Raw genomic sequence first — 16,265 nt, forward strand, 5'->3', positions numbered from 1 at the left:
TCCAAGCCCTGAAAGAAAATAATCTGCAACCAAGACTGATGTAACCAGAAAAACTCTCTCTCAAAATTAATGGAGAAATAATATGTTTCCAAGACAAGGAGAAACTGTGGGAGTTCATGGCCACCAACCCAACCCTACAAAAACTACTGAAGAACATTCCAGAGAGAGAGAGAGGAAGGGATACCAGGATTCCAACAACAGTAACAGAGAGGCCACAATGAATGGGGCAGACTGTGGAATGAAGGAGTAAAGTAGACAAATAATGACAGAAGAATAAAATGGCAGAAATGAGGCAGAGATGGTAAGCTATAATCTTTTATATAGATAGCCTTGATACACTAAAATACAAAAAGAAAGAAAGAAAGAAATTTTAATAAAGAAACATAGGCAGAGTAGATTAGGAGGCATGTTCCATTGAGATGCTCTGAATAGGAAATACACTCAACCTGAAAGAGGGTTAATACACTGAAAGTCAAAGATGAGAAAGCAAAGCTATATCTGACAGGAAAACAGAGAGAAATAGGGATAACTCATCCAGCAGCTGCAGATAGATTGGAAAGCTATGACACATTTGGGCAGTGTAGAACTACACAGCTGGAAGTGTGGAAAACGATATGACTTTAGTAAGTAAAGGAGTATAGCTCAAGATCAAGCTCAAGGGTAGAAAGGTTCAGCAACATTCAGATAGATAACAGGCTGGCCCCCTAATCTAAAAACTAAAGGAGCTAGTGGGATCCAAAACATACAAAGCATCCTGAGAAGGGGAAAGGTGAAAAACAGCCTAAAAAAGGAAGTCAGAGGACATTGTTAATAGTGTATCAGGATTTAAAAGTCTCAGTAGTCTTATCACTCTGTTTAGTTTGATTTTATTTTGTTTCAGTCTGTCCACTCATATCAGGTTTGAGAGCACAGAAATCTACCCCCAAAATAGCAGGTTATACCGTGGTAACTGTCCTTAATTTCCTATTTACTTAAACTGAAACCCTGTATTATTTACATTGTCTTACTATGACTGATTTATTTGAAGTGGGTTTGTTAGACCGCGGTTTTGCCTTGGCTGATTTAATTTGAATTTGGTATGCTTGATACCAAAGCAAAGGTCGCTTAAAAATAATGAGGAACCAAAAATAATGAGGAATCAAGTCTAAGAGTAGAGGCAACTACTCTGAAGATGACAAGATGTAAAAGATATCCATACCAGTTTCAATTATTAACTGCTTTCAAGTCCTACAATGTCTTCAAAGTTGTGTTTTTATAAAAATAGCTATGTAATACTATGCTTAACTATATTAAGCGTGATGATGTGGACAAGTCTGTTGAAAATAACAAGAGAAAGCATAGTAACTAAGGTAGATCACCTAATATTGTAGTCTCATGTGTCTTTTTCATTGCATGTTTTTCTAGGAATTTGCTTTGTTGTCTTGTTATGATCTGTCTTTCCCTATAATACAGAGAGGATAGATATACATGTAGAAATTCACACAAGGGAAGAATTTTTTAAACTATTTATGGGAACAGATTATATAATGCACAATGTAATGAAAGATACTCTGAGACACTAAGAAACCCAATGCTAATTCTGTAGCATTATGATATAAAATCTGGCAATACTATTATTCACTGTTCAGAGTGATATTAGTCTAGTCTCAAGTTCAATTTCAGCATATGTAAAGATAAGGACAGCTACTATGAAGAGAATGAGAGACACTATGGTAGTCATTATTGATTTCCCCAATGTCAAGTTTTGAAGACCTAAAAAGCTTTCATCATTCTGTAATGATTTGATTAGTTCCATAATATGCAGTATGTACTCAATGTGTGTGAAGATGGGGACAACTATTTGGAAGAAAACTAGAGACAGTAAGATAGACAGTGATGATCTCCAGTGGACTTGCTTTGAAATCTATATTTCTTTAAATTGTTTCTTTATGAACCGTTTTTTTATGTTTAATCTTACCCTCTTTAAGATAAAAAAACAAGTGTGTAGGATGATAACCATATTACCAAGTTTTTGTTGGATCATTGAGCAGAACTGTTGGCAGTGTCACTATTTGAATGTCACTTTGTATGCTTAAATTTTGTAACCTAAACAACTATTTCTAAGATGACAATATGTAACTTATCAACTAGTGATTTCTTACTGTTTATTTTTCTGTAATTCTATATTATTTCTACCCCTTTTTTTCCATTTGTTTGTTTGTTTCTCTTTAAATAAAAAAAAAGAAAGATGCCAGATGAGATTGGGTACAAGTTCTCTGCAAGCCAAAGCCTGCAGAGATGAAGAAAGCCAGCAACAGAAGAGCTGTAACTATGTAAAACTGCATACAGGTGAGAAAGGTGTAGGCATCCTGAGGCAAGACAAATGATTAGAATTGCCTAGATAATTGAACAAATAAATGAAGAAATGAGAATTGAAGGAAGAATTGAGGAGGTAAAGAAGTGACATAGTAATTAAAGTAGCTAGTATTCTTAATAATTAAACTGTATGACAATTTTCTTAGGTATCTGGTTATCATGGAAAGGTAAAACAGACAAATGTTTTTACAGCTTGTTTTTTAAAAGAGCAAAGAGATTTTGTGAAACTTAGAAAGTAGATGGGAAAAATCACAAGGCCCAACATAAGATAAATAATCAAGACAAAACAAACAATATTGTTATCAATAACTCCAGCTGCTCTCTTAATAGCAGTTTGCCTGCTCTCCAAATCCAGCAAGTGCTCAACTTGCAGTGAGGTGTGGCTATCCATGGTTTCTATGTCCCTCTATCTAACGGGAAAGCAGGCAGATTTTCAGCCTGTCTTACCTAGCAATGGGGGCAGAACCTGGTATAAACAGATGGGAATTCAAAGGTGTACCTGGACCTCATGGCAAGCTGAGCATCAGTTGGAAATGAGCTGTGGGACAAGAGTGAGACTCAAGAGACTCTGGTCAAAGACTAGAAAAGCCTCAGGAGAACAGAGCGCAGGAGGCTGTATAAGTATAACACGGGCCCTGTGGCACTTCAGCCACACTCGAGTAATGTTTTGAGAATCACTGAACTTGGAATCTTTCAATATCTAAATGAGAATCTGAATATTCTAGAATTCTAATAACCAAGATAGTCTCCATTCTATCAAGCATGTTGATACATAAAAACCATGGACAGCCACATTTTATTGATCATTTCATGAGTGAGCTGATACTCAAATTGGAAGCACAGTAACAGTGTCACTCTCATGGATGTCCTACAGAAGTGTCCCTTAACTCGAATAACACACTTTTTAAGGTTCCAGAGTTGCATCCTCTTTGGGGACATGGCATCTTCCTAAGGTCTACTTCTGGTCAAAGAGAAAACAGAAGAATCCAGAAGCACCAGGAACCCTGGATCTCTAAGCCTTAGACTCCAGAGAAGAGCTAAGGAAATAAATTAGCTACAATAGAAGAGACAGAATACTATGACAACCAAAGCAGGGGAACACTGACAACTGAATGAAGGATTGGAATCCTCTCCTACAAGAAGGACAACTTATTCTCCCCAGACAGGTGAGTTAGTGGAAATCCTCATGAACACATGCTCTAGAGAAGGGGTGGGCTTCTCCAAACAATAAACTCAGCCAAAGCACAGCAAAACCTTTGAAGTGACTTTATCTCAGGATAAAGCAAAACCATAGGAAGGCCTTCTGCAAAAACAAGACAAAAGCCCTGTCACCGTTAACTTCTGTGCCCAGTACCAGGCCTCGTATGGTTGACTTTAAAGAAACAGGCCTGGGGCTTGAATTTATGTTTATGACAAAAGTGAGCATAAAGAAAAAGTCTAGGTCCATGCAGAGTCATTAGATGGTCATCTTTCTTACAGGACAGAGGAGGGCAAGTACCACATCCTACTGCCATCACAGCTGTCCTGACATGGGCAAGTACATCTGAGACTATGACAGATACTCCAGGAAAACCTGAAACTCAAGGATTAGCAACAGCATCTGAGCATCTTTCACACCCAAAGGTGAGTCTATATTCCTAGCTGGGCTCCACCAGCCAAGGCCAGAGCTGTCTAGCATCATAGGCGATCTACACGTCTACCCCAGACTCTATATGTGGTGGTGTGTCTGTGCTACTGAGGGTAGAAAAAGGATAGTGCATTCTCTCTAAGCAGAAAATAAAAACAAATCAACTAGTTACAGAAAAACTTTTAGTTCTCTGAGGATTAGCATGTCCTGTGTTTCTCATAATCCAAACGCTCAATCTCCCCCAATAGATTGCTTTGTTATGGGAATATGGTAACCTGTGATCTGTTTGAGTCTTGGTTTAAGGCATCCAAAAAACTGGGTTTTGAGGGAAAAAAGTAGTCAGCTTTATTTCCTGCTGACTCCCTGATTTGTCTTTTCAAAAGTGTCATGCAGTGGGTCAAGACAGCAGTGTATACCCACACTCCATCTGGTTCATCTCTTTCTTTGTTTTTTAACATTATATGTCGTGTATTTTAAATACTTTATTTTCTCATAATACTGAAATACACTCCAAAAAACTATTTGAAAGCCCACTATAAAAGCATTTGGAACCTTATCCAAGTGAAAAATATCAAATAAAGGCTCAAACAACCTGGTTCAATTTAATCTGTACACAGCTTCAAGAGTTAGATTGAATCACACCAATGTAACAAGATCAGAAGTTGTATACTCAGACTCCAGGAAAGTCAGGATATCAATTGTCTTTACATGTAACAGAATAGAAGATGGCATTTGGGGTGTTAACGTGTGTTCCAAACATGAGAAGCCTTCTTGACACTGAATATTGCAGTGGGGGAATAGCTGTTCCTCCTTAGGAGCCCTCTGCTCTCCTGCTGCGGGAGAGAGATGCACCCTGCTCCCCCACATCTTAGTTTAACCATATGCTTCAGTCCACCCTTTTTCCACCCTTCTGAGTATTCTCAATCAGTAAAAGCTCAAAAATGCAGTTCAGTGTCTGTGTAGAGGAATTCCTTTGGGTTGTCCTCTGTGGACTATTCACCTACCGGCCCTGTAATGAAAGAGACTCTGGCTAAATGGCCCTGATTACCGGTTACTCGCCTTTCCCTGGTCTCACACACGCAGATGTAGATTGCTGTGTGGGAGTAGTGCTTGCATATGACTGTGTGCAGTAACCTGGCTCTCTGACTGCTGGCATTAGGGACGTAGGGAGGGAATGGAGGTAAAGCCATGCACCTTTTTGCTCTTCTTTCCTCAAAAGGGAGAAGCTGTAAGGGAAGAGTTGAAGAGAAATGATCCTAGAAAACTTAAGAAGGGAGAGGGGGTAAGTTATTTAAAAGCTCTGACATTAAATCCCTTAAATCTTTCAGTCAGTGAAGAAAATTGTACCAATGAGTAGAAATGGGATTTGGAATTAAGACTATGAAACTGTTCCCTAGGTCTCTCATCTCATAATGGTGCAGCTGTGCAGGGGGTCAGAAGAGGAATATTCTAGAACAGTCGCTGGTGGCCAGAAGGCCCACTAGGGCACATGTTGGTTGCAGTGTGTGTGTTCTCTGATAGGGGAGGGAGAAGGTGATAGGCAGACCAAAGCAGCCCACATCTCCTCTGGGAACACTAGATGCTATTCTGAGATCTACCGTGCCAATCTGTTTAGGAGTTAACCTCTGGAGGCAGTAATTTCTCCCCATTGGCGAGTGCCTGGTGAATTTAAGCCTTTTCAGTCTCTTCTTGAGGCTTGGCTAGACATCATCATTGTATAATATACACACGCTCTTTTCAGATACCAAAATTATGAATCTTTATAACAAAAGCACAAAATGCCTGAGCTAAATTAGATACGGAAAACAGTAAGGGAAAGCTGGATGTGGAGCAAGTAGAAAACAGACAAAGCAATGAAGGAAGAAAAATGGCTCAGGTTTTAAAAAATAATAGAAATATCCTAGTCACCCATTTTCATTTCCCCATGCCCTACAAAAACACAATAAACCCTGATTAAATTCAGTCACCTTTTATGAATCTGGCACTGGAAACCATTTGCGACATCTGGGCAAAAGGCCTCCTGAATTTTTCTTTGAGCACAAAGATAGTAACTATGATGTCAACAAATATGACATTGCCCTCTCTAGAGAAGGCCCCTGTCCTCCACTTACTGTTGATGACAATGTGTAAGATGTTATCCTTTCTGCAAACAGTTTAACCATCCTGGTGTGGATACCACAGTGCAATCTTCGTTTCCTTGGAAAAGCTTTGGAAGACCTGTTTTAGGGACATCTGAAATCGCCATCACAGATTGGTCTTTATGCCAAAGATTCAGACCTCTGGTCAGTCCATTAAAGCCTAAGAGAGCCAAATCACAAAATTAGTCCTCATCTTCATTCAATTCTGGGTTACCTAGGCCAGTGCAATTGGAGTAGTCGGGGTTGAGTGGAGCAGAAGTAGCTAACATTTTGAAGTAGTTGACAAAAGTCAGCAAAGGCACTGTAAGAGTCCCTGTGAAAGCTGTGCAGGACAATTTTCCAGGTGGCACTGAACTGACCCATTTCTTCATCTTTCATTTGAAGCCAACAAGAATAAGTGCAAAATGAACTGAAAACGCAGCATCCTTAGATAAGAGAAGTGTTGCAGGAGAGCTGGCTTTGTCCTGGTCGACCTCACTTCAGAATAGGATGTCTTTCAGCATCTTACCCAATGAGTCATGTATCTCCAGGTAAAAAATCCAAGGTGACTTTTGAGGGCTTCTCAGCTACAATGCAAGTAAGGTACACGCAGTCAGGACTCCACCGGCAGCTCATTCTGAGTCTTGCAGAACTCGCTCACAATGAGTCCTCAGCTTCTGCTGTCCTTTTGCTGCAGATCTGTAGGTAGTAACCCTGCTGCATGTCACTTACTGTGTGTGGTGGATGTTCTTTTCATTTGCTACAGACACATTAACAATTATACACAGTGAAATGGCTTCGCAGCTTTAGTGAAATGCAATGAGACACTAGAGTCAACTGACAAGTGCTGCTGGTCTCAGCAGGGTGGAGAAGGCAGGGATGCCCTAACTCATGCTGGCTCTGTGGCAGCCCCTCTACCTTGAGGTCTACAGTAAATCCCATCATGAACCTGGAGAGACAAACTGGATCCCTAAAGACAGCAAGCAAGGCCTGGGAGATTTCTTTTCTCCTCTCAGTAACATAGTTAATAATGTTGCACATCCATCATTTTATTTGATTTTCCCAACCTGAAATTCAGAGAAACTATGTTACACATAAGATGAAAATCTAGTACTAGGGAACTCTGGGGATGTGACTCTGAGGCTAGTGATCTTTTCTGTGAGACATGAGCAGAGGAAATCTCAGTGACAGGACCACTAATTTAAGCAATTGCAGTGACTGGCCTTGGATTCCACAGCAAGTCATGCCTGGCTTCCAGATCTTCATATCATGAGAGACACACCAGCTCCGGTGACCAGGAAGGATGTGCATACACAGAGTATCAGTCCATCCAGGCATCTAAACTGTCCTTAGGTTAGGTATGGGAATCAGGACCTGCAGTTACATGACTGCGAGGATACTCCTTCTTGCCTTTCATGAGTTCCTCTTGTGGGACATGATTCTGCAAAATGTGAATGAGCATGGCCTCTGGAGTTGTGAAACACTAATTTTTTCACAGACATTTAACAATTTTATAGACCTGACAGAAAGCACATTTGCTTTGGGTGGAGGAGGAGGTGCTCCAGTTTTTTGCTTTTGGTGTGATTGTGAATCAGGGAAGGGAAGGGAAAAGATAGCAAATGGCAGAGGGGGGCCAAGGTTCTTCCTGGGCTGTGCTCCTACCTGTGTTTAGACAAGCTTCCCGCTAGCCTCCCTGTATAGCACATCTTGTCTGTAGCAAGACAAAAATATGTGGTCTTGAAAGCTGCAGGAGTTTTTCTCTAGAGCCAGCTGCCATCTAAAGAGATTTCTAGATTTTTTTTCACCAAGATTCTTGTATGTCAAGAGTTTTCACTGAGAAATAAAGTAGAGCCTTAGGGAAATGATCTGGCAGGTTTAGCATCTAATGAGTTGTCCATTCTATAATCACTAGGCACAAGTGGCAGTTAATATTTTTAATTAATGTCACTAAAAATACTTAAAATACTCAGATCCTCCATCAAAATACGTATATTTCAAATACCCAACAGCCACATGTGCCTTGTGAATATAGTATCGAGCAGTGCATGCACAGAATGTTTTCATCCTCTCAGAAAATATTGTGGAATCAGGAATGTCTACCAGTCCCAGAGCCCAGAATTAAAATAAGCCTTTTATTTTCCCATAATACTTTGAGCTCTGTTAGGGTGGCCAAGTGAGAGGGTAAAGAAAAAACCATTGGCTTATACCTGCAAGCAGGAAAATCCTGAAATGGACAAGTCTGAATGCTCAATGCACACCACACTGGGACAGACAGGAGGGTGCTCTGTGATCATGAGCTCTGTGGACAGTTTCGGCCAGGATGCGGTGATGAGTTCAGTAAATGACAGCATCCTGTGCAGTAGTAATTTCTCCTGAAGATCTTTTTCCTTGTGTTGTCACCAGAGAAAATGTCCAGTCAGGTGAACAGACCCTTTTGATTATCTGGTGAGCACAAAAATGAGCTTATCCGAGGTCAAAATTGTATAGATTGTCAAAATGTCTTTCCTGTCCACGTGTGATACTCTGGGGGAGATACCTATCACCTCTTCTGCATGTCAAAAAGAGAATACAACCACACGAACTGTATATATAGTCCATGAATTAAAAACGTTTGACACTGTCTATAATACATCTCAATGATATGAATCATCCACTGCCCGGCAAATGGGTTATGCTGAACATTCGCATTCATTAGCTGAACTGTCATAAAGACATAGTGTTGAAGTGCTACTTGCAGTCCTAACTGAGCATTTGCGCTCTGGGAAACAGGCATGCCTTGCTCACACAGTCCAGAGCAGATCTCCACCATTGTGCTTTCTTCTCTCTTACTGTGCTTTTCAGTGACTGCTAAAGACAGGCTTTAGGAGCTGGAGAAAGCTGTCAGATCCCCTGTGAGATTAAATGAACAAGCTCAACAGAATAGAAAGGCAAAAGGAAATCTAGTCCTGCAGGGGCACACTTGCTTTGGCTTGCAGCTGTCAGGGAGAGGGGGAGCTTCTGGCCAGCAGGAAAAATGGGTAACTCCTTCAGCTGCTTAATTTTTTTGTTGTTGTTTTTTGTTGTTGTTGTTGTGCGATTTTCTTGGGCATGCCAGTTTAGACACGTTGGGGAGAATATTTCACCAAAGAAAATTTGCTTTGTCTTCAAATTGCTACTATTAATATGCAAAGCCTTCCTAATAAATAAATGCTTTCCAGGAACTCCAGCTCCTTTGCAGCTGCTTCAGCTATTACTGGTGCCAATCTGTGAATGTATATATTTCCTTTGAGATGTAATTGCCTCATGTTCATGCTAAGGATCAAAAAGCATTATTTTCAAAACCAGCCCTAATCCCAAAATACTCTTTTACTATTCAGGTCCAACTCTAAGGGTCAAAGATGGCAGCAGAGGTCTGATTTTCCTCTGAATGATTAGACTTAGTTTGATGACAAAGGCGTCTTGTAAAATGATGCATCTCCCATAGACAGCTGCTTCTCATTCTCCCTTGCTGGTCCCTCCTCCTCATGAAGTGTTTAAATGGGCCAGAAATCAACCTTTGAGATGCCCGGGGTGCTCACCACCTTCAGGTTCCCTCACTTAGGGGTCACCTGACTTGCATGCATGCCGATGATTACAAAATTCAAGTTTCCAACCCTGTAGGACGCGCAAACTTTAACTCCAAATTTCCCTTTCACACATGTGGTACATTTGAAGATCTCTCATCTCAGGTTGATTCTATCATTTCAAATGTTGAGGCCAAAACAGCATCATATTTGTGTCATTCAGTAAGGTGCATAGTATATACCTCACAACTGTCTCTTTAGGGGGAAAAAGTACAAATATATATAATTCTCTGAATAAGTAGCATAAATTCTCATCATCTTTACTATTGTGGTTTTTGTGACTTCACTGCCGAGAGTTTTAAGAAGAGATGGCATCATCAGCTCTTCAAAACTGGGTTAAGGCTTCAGCACATTCCTGGAGATGGTCCTTTATTTCCAAGATTCAGTGCTTGAGTAAACCTCACTGACCATTTCCAAAAGCACATGCAGAATGCTACTGTTTCTTAGCCTCCTTACTGCAGTCCTGCATGATCATGTCATCAGAGTGTCTTTTTAACCGTGTATCATATCACTGTACTACTCAGCACCTTCTGAGACCTTTTATCTGATGAAGCCACATCAAAGCCACCATGTCATATTTCCACTTCCATTTTATGTTTTTGTATTTTTCTTTTCTAACATATTGATTTACTGACTTATTACCTGTAAACCTACTTTGCCTCCTTGAAATCTAAGCTTCACAAGACCATAGGTATTTGTGTCTTGTATCTGCATCCTCACTTTCTAGGAGACTGAGTGGATACTGTATGAAATAAGCATCCAAAACATAACTGTTGAATGGATGAATAAATTATAGGTGACTCTTACCCTCCCCCATTGTCTTACACTGTATCAGTTCTCATTTACTGACTTCTTAAATCCCAGCCCCCTCCTCTCCTAGCCTAGTGTGTCCTCCCCCACTCCTTACTGGAATCATTGCCCTTGACCTTGACCTTGACCTTACCCTTGACTGCTTTAGACCTCATGGATTAGGTCCTTACAGTTCCTATCCGTTCTCAGCCCTGCATGTTTTGATAGACCTGAATTCCAGCTGCAACCTAGAAAAATACATAAATGCTTCCTAGCATATTTGGGTTTAGAAAATTACCCAAATTAGTAATCACATATTCCATTCGATCTTACATATCTGAAACTAGTATCACTAAAAAATAATAATTTAGATGATGATGATATTTGTGTATTAAGCACTTCATAATCTAAGCTGTGACACATTGTCACCAGGTTCAAGCACATAAAGGGCGATTAGTGGGTAAACAAATGATCAAAGTGATGACAGCATTTATGCATTGAATTCTTATTTAATAAATACATTGGTCATTTTGGTCTGCCTTACCCTCTTTCATATCTTGCCGTATCTTCTTTTGTACAGTACACTACACATTTATGCTTCTGAAGTAGCTTCCAGTCATTAGGGTTGTTTATACCTTATTCTCTATCAATACTATTTGTCATGCTATAGTCAATGAGACCTCTAAAATTACTTAAAGACCTTTCAGAGCTATCTTGTGATACTTCATGTAATTCAGACTTTATCCATGTTCAGTGGTAATATTTGAGTCGGTGGGTGTTTTCTCTTTTCAAGCTTTGTTTGAATGTTTCCTATATAATTATTTTATTTAATGTCCTCAATAATCCTAAGAGATTGAAACGGGAGCTGTGTAAAGGTTAAGTCATTTGCTCAGTGCTACAAATTTAGCAAGTGGTAAAGGTGGGTTTTGAATCCAGCCATAAATAACCACTCTGCTATCCTTTTCCTTTAACCCAATTTTGTCTCCTACAATGCCGTCCTCCTGCTAAGCCATAGTCCATTTGTGCATTCCCAGAACACACAGACTTAAGGCTTTCTGAATGATTTCATCTAAAATTAAATTCTCTCATAGTATCCTGTCCTTTTCCTTCACAAAATCATTCATAATGTGTGAGTTTGTTTGTTTACACACTCATTGCTTTCCCTACTATTATCACATCTATTTTCTCCTAAACACCCACACCCAGGTTTTACCTGGTTCTTTACAGACATATGTTGAATCCACTCACAAATTTTGGGTCATTTAATCTTCACTATGAGCCCTGAGGAAATTCTATTTTTAATTGGTGGAGACAGTAAACAATCCGCAGATGGCACACTAGAGCTCCTCTGTGGAGAAGGACAGAGGGTTGGAGGACCAATCTTTGCCGTTCAAAACTTGGGAAACTGTACTTCACTTAAGCCACTTGGGATTTTAGGGCCCCAAACAAGGAGATCACGAAAGCAGCTGGCAGATGGACTTAATAATCTCCTCTATAATTATCTATAAATTTGAAAACCTTGAAGTGAAAAATAAATCCTCCCTCCTCAGGTTGCTTTATTTAGAGGAAAGGCTGAGTGACTGAACAGAGCCTCATCTTGGGGGCTGCGCTGAGCAAATCACAGTGCAAGGAGCCAGCTAATTGCCCAACCTGATTTCAACTGCTAATCACAGTCACAGGGAAAAAGTGTTGGGGATTAATTAGGCAAGGACCTTCCAAACAGCAGCAGGAAGCCTCCAAGTGACCTTTATTTACAGTCAGTTAAACAGAAGTGTGACTAAAATGCCAGGGAGCAAATCAGATTATTAATATTGATTGCTTAAAGAAAATGAATAATTTAGAAGCCAAGTCAGAATAAATATCCAGCGACAGAGATGAAAGAGCACAGCATACCGCATTTCTAACATTCATCCATCAGGCCACAGTGTCCCCTGCTTGGAAATTGAGAATTTTCACCCTCACAAAGCACAATTAGTTTCATGACCCAGCATGATTGCCACCAGGAACTGTTCACATTCAGCTGAGCACCAGGGAAATCCAGGGTGTTGAACTACAGCTTTTGTCAACATTTTGCATGGTAAAATAATTACAAGTTCATAGAAGGTTTCTTTCCAATTTTTATCAATAAAACATCAACCAAGAGAAGTCACAGTGCATTTTCTATGCAAACTGAGCAAAGCTCAAGGGTTTCAGCTTTTGACGACAGTACATCTTTTGTGGTATATACAGCAGAGAGGTTTTCAGCAGAAAGGGCAGAGGCTTCTGATTATATATAAAATTTTTACAGGCTATCCCCACCTTCCAATGTTTTCCATTTGCTGTAGTTGCTTTCATATTCAGACTTCACCAGCAACATGCTCTGTGCTAGCCCCATTCGGTGATCAAACAAATACAAAATATGAAATATATATCAAGATCGCAAATCGGTACTTTGCAGTGTGATTTTTTTTAAGTAGTGATTTTGGAGATTTTTAAGCCATGTTGAAAGTTTTAAGTTATACATACTAAAGCTATGCTCTCTGCTACCTGAAAATACTAATTCAATTTCCTAGAGGGAAGTTATAACTATAATTACATTTTAAGGCAATAGAGATTAATAGTTTTGCTGAAGTAGAAGCATTTCAGAGGTACTACAGTGCTGGAGAATTGAGGCAGGTTTATTTTGGATAGAACACAGAAAAATTAAACTCTGTTACTATCAGATTAATGTAGCAAATTAACTAGCCATGTTCCAGGCAGCCACAGTTTCTATGTGACAGTAAATATAATTTGTAAACCAATCAATAAAGCAAGTCAAATCACTATTTTTATACCCTGCAGAAGCATTAGTATTCATTTATGTCTTTACTAATTTATGCCATTTGTATTATTAATTATTTAGCTTTTTCTCATCCACACATAAGAAAAAGAGATACCGAGGCAAAATGCTTTCTATTTACGTACAGTGAACAGAACTGAATGATTCCCCCTCTGAAACATGGTTGTTTGAGAATATCCATGAATATTTTACACTAAAATATCAAAATGTGTGTCTGTGAATCTTCCCAATGTTCATTTGCCTGCAGTTAAAGAGGAATTCAATGTAGAGCTCTGTGAGGCTTGAGATGATCTCACATGTGAATTATAGGCATTCACTGGTCTCATTCTACTGCCTATCCAGCTTCAGCTGTTATCACCCAGCTAATTGTTCTGATCAACTGGAGAAGAACTTTTAAAACAGAATACATTCACAATTCTTCTGGTCAAAAAACAGGAAGACTGCTTCAGGTATGGCCGTAGTTTTCCAGTCTGGTTGACTAAACTGAACATAGGTGGTTTATCACTAGATCATAAATGATTCTCACTTCGCTGTTACAGACAGAGTTCACCATAACACTGGCTCTATACTAACGGAACTGGTTGATTTATTATTTCTCAGTAACAGGAATTCACTGCTGTTTTTGGCCTATGTGAAGGAGCAATAAAAGAAGGTCATCTGGCTTTGCATCTGTCTTGTTGTATGGACTTTTTTCATGAGTGTTTAAATTATTATAATGGTCCTGGAGGAAGGAAAAAGGTCGTGTAAAAGTCCAACTTCTCTGTCCTCTGTGATCAAACACCCATCTGCAAACATCGCAGGCATTTTCAGATAAAAACATTCCCCTTCGCTTGGAATGTCTAAGTGAAGTAGATGCCAATAAATGCTTGGTCTTTGCCTCCCATATTCAAAAAAGAAATCAACATTATTATAGTCTAGCTTATACACTTTCTACTATCTCTTCCTGCATATCTTAAATTAGCTCACTTTGTTTTCAGAATGTGCAAAAATTGTGCTCAAAGGAAATGCAACAACAACAAAATTGAGAGCTTTAATTAAGTACTGGTATAAAGTGTTAATCACATTTGATGTCGAAGTCATGTAGTTTTTATTGAGGTGTACTAAATGATTCGGGTAGCTGGCAGGTGGGTTACAAGTCACTAGATTGTGAGGGAATTTTATGGCTCTTGATTGCATCTAGATACTAGCATATTGACCGTGGCAACCATCCTTCTCCAAGCAATTTTCATTTGCAGAAAACCATGAAGAATTATGGTCCTTAATTTAGATTCTAGAAACCTACCGAAAATGGGACTAGACAGAGCTAGAAAGCTGAACTCACTTTTTCTGATTCTTTTCCTAGTAACAGGCAATAAAATGAATCAGATTTTTGGAAAGCTAGTAATATGCAACTATGCACCTTTTAATACATGAAAGATATCGTTAAGTACCTACCTGTCGGTATTCTTAGATTTCTTCCTTGGTTACTAGAGACTAATGATTTTCACATTAATTTTGTCATTTGTGATGTAGTTTCACATACAGATGTGCCTTATTCCTTCCCATTAATGAGAAACAAATAATACGCTTGCAATAATTCTGGCTGAAAGCTTATAAAAAGAAATATCTTTATAAGTTATAAAATGCTATGTTTTTATTTTAATCTTTTGTTTATACACACATTAAGACATAATCCCCCAGGCCACTGCTTATAAATGAACAGAGAGTACTGGGCCATTACAGAGCCAGGCAACAATGCTCCACTGACTTGGGAACAGTCTCAATACCCGAGGAATAAATGTTTTTAATCTCTCACTGTGGTCTTGAATTTTTGATAATGATGCGAAGATACAACAAGCTGATATTTTAATAAACAAAGAACTATAACTAGATGCTACTCTGCCCTCTCAGAAAATAAAGATGTTTTCCATATCTCTTGAAGGATTTGAGGTAGGGGGATATTTTTCATATAATAAATTTTAACTTACTTTGCTTGGTTTTCTGTTGAAAATCATCAGATTGAAAAGGCAATATATCTATCATTTTCATCTTCCTGAAGTTTCAGCATAATTCATAAAGAGGGAGAAGTTATTCTTTTGCACTTCACATGTGAGTCACAGTTTCTTTATTGACTTCAAGAAGATCCCTGATCTCCAAGCTTAGGGTTCAGCGGCCCCTGCATATGTTTCTGCTGAAAACTCAAACTTGCTTAAATAATCATTCCCTATTTTAAGGGGCTATGTTTAAAGCCCTCCTTGACACATCTCACTTCTTTAGAGCGCTTGAATTTGTATTGCAAAACAGCAAAGCCAACAAAACTCTTAAGTTTGTTTTCAATACTGAAAATTATGAACAGTATGTTGAATCATCACTAATAATCAGAACTCTTTTTGAACCTGAGGCACTGTATTCACTGTCCTGAGAATGCAATAGGCAAATATAAATCGACACAATATAACAAGCATGAATATAAATGCTTTTCTGTGGATACAATATAAAAATGTAAATATTTTGTATACTCACTCAAAACACACACTTCTTTTGTGTAAACAATGTGTCTTAGCTTTTTTGTTCTAGGATCTTGTTTTTGTAATTCCAGTATCTTTTCAAATAAAAAGCCTAAGGTAAAAAATAATTTTAATTGCTTTACTAGCACATAGAATATATAGCAGTTACTTTAATTCAAAGAATATATAAGATACCTTCAAACTGGTAGAAATAACTTCAACTTTAGGTTTCTTCTTCCTTTATTAAATACACACAAAACAGTAAAAGAATAGCTCCTGATCAATTGTTTGTAATGTTAACACAAAGAAAGATGTATTTGAACCTAGACAAATTTTGGTTAGATTGTGCTGAGAAAATATTATTTCTCAAAATAAAAATCTCTGTTACAAGTACCCCTGATTTTTTTTTACATTTTGAACTAAAGAGAATCATTTGGCAACTTGAAAGGCAAATTATCAGTTAGAATCCTA

Source organism: Cavia porcellus, unplaced genomic scaffold, assembly GCF_034190915.1.
Source record: "Cavia porcellus strain 051 isolate PalLab524CR breed Dunkin Hartley unplaced genomic scaffold, mCavPor4.1 scaffold_21, whole genome shotgun sequence".
NCBI lineage: Eukaryota > Metazoa > Chordata > Mammalia > Rodentia > Caviidae > Cavia > Cavia porcellus.